Genomic DNA, 7,583 nt, shown 5'->3' with positions numbered 1-7,583 from the left:
TGCTGAGACCCAGCATCTTAGTGACCTGTGAACTGTGACATCACTATGATAACTCCAGACTTACTTGCTAGTAAGAAAAGGAAAGCCACAGTGGTCATTAACTTGTGCTCTTTGTCTTTCTGGGGTTTTGTTTTTCTCTAAACATTTTTTGTCCTAAAAATAACATTTATTCATTTTTACAAATTTTGGTCCTTTTTTTGAGCCAAATTTGTAAGATTTGGATACATTTTAATCCAAATGATTATTGTTAAGTTGTGGGTGAACATATCACACGACACAGCGATTCTTCAAACAGCTCTTGTTTATTCAGAGGCCAGGACAGAACTGAACTGAAGGGCTCAGTCAGCTTCTTATATAGAGCTCCAGTACAACGTTATTGTAACAACTTTCTAAAACTATCCAATCACTGAACGTCACTTTCGATCCCTTATTTGCATAACTATCTACAGTATCCCCCTGCTGGCCCAGGGTGAGAACTTCAGTACATAACAATTATTATGTTCTGATTCATGTAATTGGAGTCCATTTGTTTAAAAATGTGCACCAGATGAAATTCTCCTTCCCTATACGTGGGATGTATTTTTAAGGGAACATTTTAATTACAGTGGGCTAGATTTAACTAAGTTGTGCTTACGGAAGCCAGCACAAAAGTCTTGCTAGTGCAGTGGAACTTCCTTATTCTCCCCCTGTGCCTTTCCCAAATTTGTTCAGGAGGGTCAGGAGAACCCTGCAGGAAGAGAGGGGTGAAATGTTTGCAATGACAGAAAAAATCTCATTAGTTCGATGCTGAATGCCGCCCTAAATACTTACATCATCATACATCATACATCATCTATCAATTTGTACGCCGTCTTTTGATCGTTCTAATCGTGCTCATGGTGGATTACAACATGAAAAAATACATAATTGCAAACACAATTGTTATGGAAAAATCTGGGTGCGGGGCTACTCTGCCACCCAGCTCGTCGGACTAGGTCCGCGGGTCCCTGCGGAAGAAAATGAGCTCAGCCGGACAGGAGCAAACTGCAGAAGATCCAAGTTTATTGCGCAACAGGTTCAAGGCGAGATTGAACAGCGAGAAAGGGGTGACATGAACTTTTGAAATTTCCCTCCATGTCCCAGAATACAGTGCAAAATACATCCCAGTTACATCATGAATACATTAAGAAGAGGTTGGGTTACACAGATTACATCACGAATACATTAGGAAGAGGTTGGGTTACACCGGATTAACATATGGAGGAGGGAGGGGGGGAATATGCAGAGCTGGAGATATGCGCAGATAAGCACATCCTGAGAAGACAATGGTCCATGTATGCATAGTCTGTCACCTGGCATCGCCGAAGGAAGGGCTTGGCAGAGCGATTTGACCGGATTAGGGTCTTGACACCTTGCTTGAGGGATTATGGAGGACAGGGGAGGTGTCATGGGGTCCTAGAGAAATTGAGCAAATTGGCATGTTGATCTTCTATGATTTTTATAGATTTTAGTCCCTTTTGACATTGACAATTGGAAATAAATGGATATATTGTAGCGAAGAAGGAGGTGAAGAAGACATGCCCCCCCTTCCGTATCACAATAAAAGATGTCATAAACAATAAAATTTCAAAAAGTACACAACAGAATTCGACCATTTCAGCATAAATCAGAATAAGTTCTCAAATAAAGATGCAAAAAAAAAAAAAAAAAATCAGTAGTAGCAACAAGCTCCCCCCTCCCACAAAAAACCCCTAAACATTCATTCATTCACCAACAACCTTTATCTTCCAAGAACGTCCTCTTTGTTTCATTCTTGCAACAAATGTTTTAGGTAGGTTAGGCTAAGGGATGGTGACTGGCCCGATGTCATCCAAGTTGGAATTCAAATCCTGGTCATAGTCCAATACTCTAACCATCATACCCTAGCCCAAGATTCTGTTTAGCCTCAGTTTTTGTAGTTGCAGTCATTCAGGGCCTCACCCTCCTAGTTTGGGTGGGAAAAGGCCTGCAAAGAAATGATTCAAAATAAAACATTATAATTATGGAAACTTTCTCAAGGAAAAGCAGTATAACCTAAGAAGCAGGGATTGTCAATGAGCTTTCCATTGTAACTAGAACACTTTTAATGTTTACCTTAAAAGCTCTGGCACTTGAGATTGTCTTCATCCAAATTTACTAATATGTATTTTACTAATCCAGGGGAAATACTGTCCTATGAGTCCCCAAGGCTTAATATCTAGGTGTTGGATATTTGATAAACTTAACATGGTGCTTTCTTAGTGAAATATAGCCCTCCCGGGACAGCTTTGTACAACCCAACCCATTAAAAATACAACGTATGCTTCCCTTGTCAGGTCACTTCAAGCGTTTTTCTTAAATTTACATTTGTTACTTGATCAGACTCCTTATCCCCAATCTCCAGAGGAAATCTTTAGTCTTTTCATGTCACAATGGTTTCACAGTTACTGGGGGCGACTTGAAACAAATGTTATTTTAACTACTAGTCCTGAGTTAAACAGAGCGGAAGAGAGTCATGTCAATGCAAGGAAAGAACAGAAGTATTGTTAATTACATTATGTATTATTGTGGTTTTATACTCTAAACCGCTCTGTGATCCTCAAATGAAGGGCAGTTTATAGCGATTATTATTATTATTATTATTATTATTATTATTATTATTAATGATGATTATACAGTACAGTAATAGTAAACTACTAAAAATAAAAGCAGATAAAATAGTTTGTAATATGTTTTTTAAGGTCAGTGAGTAAGTCCAAGTGACCACTTACCAACTGATAACGTCTCAAGCTCTGAAGGTAGCTATATCAAAAGCTGTTCATTTGTAGTGTTCTACATTCCATCAGGTTTTGTTTTTTTTTTTTTTTTATAAAATTTTTATTGGTTTTACAAAGTTTTTAAGAAAAACAGACAAACACTAAAAATGACAAACATACACGTATAGTTTCAAACATATTTTCATAAACCTCTTTTCTTGGACTTCCCCATACCCCCCCTCTCTGCATCCCAATGTCCAAAATTCAACTAGCAACTTCCAATTGTTACTTTCCAATCTTTATCATCTTAGTCCTCTTTTATAGTCTAACCTTGTATCCCTGTACCCTTTTGCTTCTGAAAACCACAACATTTTAGCATTCATTAAGTTTATAGTAGTCCTTAAGATAACTTTTAAATTTTTTCCACTCTTCTTCCACCGTCTCTTTTCGTTGGTCACGGATTCTGCCTGTCATCTCGGCCAGTGTCATATAGTCCATCACTTTCATCTGCCATTCTTCCACAGTGGGTAAATCTTGTGTCTTCCAATACTTTGCGATGAGTATTCTTGCTGCTGTTGTGGCATACATAAAAAAGGCTCTATCTTTCTTTGTCACCAGTTGGCCGACAATGCCCAAGAGAAAGGCCTCTGGTTTTTTAGGGAAGGTACATTTAAGTACCTTTTTCATTTCATTATAGATCGTTTCCCAGAAGGCCTTAATCTTCGGGCATGTCCACCAAAGGTGATAAAAGGTACCTTCAGTCTCTTTACACTTCCAACATTTGTTATCGGGCAAGTGGTAGATTTTTGCTAGCTTGACTGGGGTCATGTACCACCTGTATACCATTTTCATAATGTTTTCCTTTAAGGCATTACATGCCGTAAATTTTATACCGGTGTTCCATAACCATTCCCAGTTAGCTGACATAATGTTATGTCCAACATCCTGAGCCCACTTAATCATAGCCGATTTAACTGTTTCATCCTGTGTGTTCCATTTCAACAACAAGTTGTACATTCTAGATAGATTCTTAGTATTGGGTTCTAACAGTTCGGTTTCTAATTTTGATTTTTCCACCTGGAAACCGACTTTCCTGTCCTGTTTAAAGAATTCCATTATTTGGCGATATTGGAACCAATTTTCTACTTTATACTTCAATTTCTCCTGACTTTGTAGTTTGAACTTATCTCCATCCTGTTCTAAAATTTCCCAATACTTCGGCCATCCGACCTCCATATTGAGTTTCTTCACTGCTTTAGCCTCCACTGGTGACACCCATCTAGGGGTTTTGTTTTCCAATAGATCTTTATATCTTATCCAAACATTAAACAATGCTTTTCTGACAATGTGATTTTTAAAGGCACTGTTAGCTTTATCATACCAAAGATATGCATGCCAACCAAAAGCGTTATTGAAACCTTCCAGATCCAAAATGTCCGTGTTCTCGAGGAGCATCCATTCTTTGATCCAGCAAAAAGCTGCTGCCTCATAGTACAGTTTCAAGTCCGGCAGGGCAAACCCCCCTCTTTCTTTAGCATCTGTCAATATTTTAAATTTAATTCGGGGCTTTTTGCCCTGCCAGACAAATTTCGAAATATCTTTGTGCCACCTCTTAAAACATTCCATCTTATCAATAATCTGCAAGGTCTGAAACAAAAATAACATTCTAGGCAATACATTCATTTTGATTACTGCAATTCGGCCTAACATTGACAATTTCAAATTTGACCATATTTCTAAATCTTTTTTGATTTCTAACCAACATTTTTCATAATTGTCCTTGTACAAATTCTGATTCTTAGATGTTAAGTAAACCCCTAGGTATTTAACCTTCTTGACCACAGTCAAACCTGTTTCCTCTTGAAATTTCTCCTTTTCCATATCTGTTAGGTTTTTCCCTAAAACTTTGGTTTTTTGCTTGTTCAACTTAAATCCAGCTACCTGGCCAAACTGTTGTATTATTTCTAATACCTTTTTCGTACTAGTGTTTGGCTCTTGCAAAGTCAATACTAGGTCATCTGCGAACGCTCTTAACTTATAATGTTTAGCTCCGACCTGCACACCTTTAACCTGCTGGTCATTTCTTATCATGTTCAGCAACACCTCCAGAACTGAAATAAAAAGTAATGGGGAAATCGGGCACCCCTGTCGTGTTCCTTTCTCTATCTTAAGTTCCTCAGTCACAACATTGTTTACAATCAGTTTAGCTTTTTGTTCAGAATATATTGCAGCCATACCATTCTCAAAACCCCGGCCTACCCCCATCCCATGAAGATTCTTCTTCATAAAACTCCAAGAAATATTGTCAAAGGCTTTCTCCGCATCCACAAAGATCAATACTGCCTTAGTGTTTATATTCACCTCTAGCTTTTCCAAAATGTCTATTACATTCCTTACATTGTCTGCCAGGTGTCTTTTAGGGAGAAAGCCTGCTTGGTCCTTATGAATCTTCTCCATCAAAACTCTTTTAAGTCTTTTTGCCAAAATGTCTGCAAAAATTTTGTAATCCACATTAAGGAGTGATATTGGGCGGTAGTTCTTGAGTTGGGTCTTTTCAGTCTCTGACTTTGGTATGAGTGAAATATATGCCTCTTTCCACGATTCAGGCGCCCTTTTTCCCTCAAGGATCTCATTACAAACTTCTCTTAGTGGTTGAGTCAACCATTCCTTCAGCGATTTGTAGTATCTGGAAGTCAGTCCATCTGGTCCCGGAGATTTGCCCAGTTGCATATTCTGAATGGCAGCCTCTATCTCTTGTTCTGAGATTCTCTGGTTCAAATCCATCTTACTTTGATGAGAGATGTTTTGTAATCCATATTTTCCAAGGAATTTGTCTATATCTTCTTCATTTTGCGGGCCTTGAGTGTAGAGTTTTTTGAAATAACTTAAAAAGCAATTTCTGATTTCATTAGGCTTAGATATATTCTTTCCATCCACCTCAAGGCTTGTAACTGTATTTAGTTTCTGCCTTTTCTTCAGTTGCCATGCTAAAAGTTTACCACATTTATTTGCTGATTCGAAGGTCTTTTGCTTCATTTGCTTTATCTTCCATTCAATCTCTTGGTTCATCAATTCCATGTATTGTGTTTGATATAACTTGATCTCTCTTAAAATGTCTTGAGACTTTGGTTTTATTCTTAATTTCCTCTCTCCTTCCTTTATCATTTCCAAAATCTTCTCTTTTTTCTCATTTTGTTTTTTCCTCTTTATTGAATTTTGTTGAATCAAAAATCCTCTCATAACCGCTTTGCTTGCATCCCAGATCACTCTTTTCTCCACGTCGGTCCTCAAATTTATTTCAAAATAGTCTTTTAGAGTCTTTTGGGCCTTCGTGAGAATCTCCTTATCACGAAAGAGGGTGTCATTCATTCTCCATCTAAATTGACCAGTTATTGTGAGCTTCATCTCCATCTTCACGGCGTTATGGTCGGAGCAAGTTTTTGGGCAGATTTCCACTTTCTTAATCTTTGGAGCCATTCCACTAGTAACCCAGATTTGATCGATTCTGGTCCAGGTCATCATTGCTTGGGAGAAAAAGGTTCCCTCTCTTTCCAGAGGGTTCCTTGTTCTCCAAATGTCTATCAAGTCCATGTTTTCAGTCATTTCGAAAAAAGTCTTAGGGAGTCTCCCTTCTTTGGTGACTGTTAGTCTTTGTGCCTTGTCCATATTGGTGGAGACCACGCCATTCATGTCTCCCATGATTATCATATTGTAATCCAAATAATCCATCAACGTTTCATGAAGTCTCTTAAAGAAGTCGGATTTGCCTTCATTTGGTGCATAAATTCCAACAACTAGAAATTTTTCTCCTTGTACTTGTATCTCCACAGCCAGATATCTCCCTTGTTCGTCTTTGAATATCATTTTTGGAGCCCATTTCTCTTTCACATATATTACCACTCCTCTCTTCTTAACTTTGTCTGATGAGATAAATTCTTGTCCTAGCCTTTTGTTTGTAAGTAATCTCCTGTGGGCTCTAGTTATATGGGTTTCTTGTAAGCATATCAAGTCCAGTTGTTCTCTATTTAATACATGAAATACTTGTCTTCTCTTCAAAGGCCCATTGAGCCCATTACAATTCCAACTGAGGAATTGCAGAGCCATCTTGCTATTTTTCTGAGGCTCCTCCAACAGCTCCCAGTTGTTGCTCTTCTTCTGATGGTGGTGGTTTTTGTCCAAACGAGAGATTCAGGATGTCCAACGCTCTCCTCTGTTCTGCAAGTGCGTCCACAGTCCCCTTCTGTAGATCCTCCTGGTATCTTGCCAAAAATTTGTCTTTATCTTGAATTGTCTTTATTTTCACCTTGTTTGCCTTATAGTCAAATGACAGCCCTTGTGGGAATTCCCACCTGAAGCGGATAGAGTTTTTCTTTAGTAGAAGGGCTAAATCCTTATAAAAGTTTCTTAAGTCCAGAATGTATTTTGGGATGTCTTTGAAGATCTGTACAGCTGAGTTTCCAATTTGCAAGGCCTTTTCAAAGTGTAGTCCCAATAATTTGTCTCTTTCCTCCTTGGATCTGAGTGTGATCAAACAGTCTCTCGGGGTCTTTCTGTTTTGCTTTTTGCCCAATCTAAAGGCAGTCGTGATTTTGAGTTCGTCTTCCTGGAGGTCCCAACAGTCCACAAACTCCCTTGTCAAGTATTCCACAAGGTTATCTCCTTCATTCTCCGGAATCAGTCTTATTTTTAAATTCCTCTCTTTCCTCTGTAACTCCCACAAGGCCAAAGTTGCATCATGCTCATAGACCTTCTTGGCGATCGGCTCTAACTTCTCCTGTGTCTCTCCCGCAGTAGCTTTGGCGTCTTCGGCAATTTGGCGCGTAGTGGCGT

This window comes from Podarcis liolepis (genome assembly GCF_965112155.1).
Source record: "Podarcis liolepis genome assembly, chromosome: 6".
NCBI lineage: Eukaryota > Metazoa > Chordata > Lepidosauria > Squamata > Lacertidae > Podarcis > Podarcis liolepis.
The sequence above is the reverse complement of the archived record's forward strand: the minus strand, read 5'-3'. Positions refer to the sequence as shown.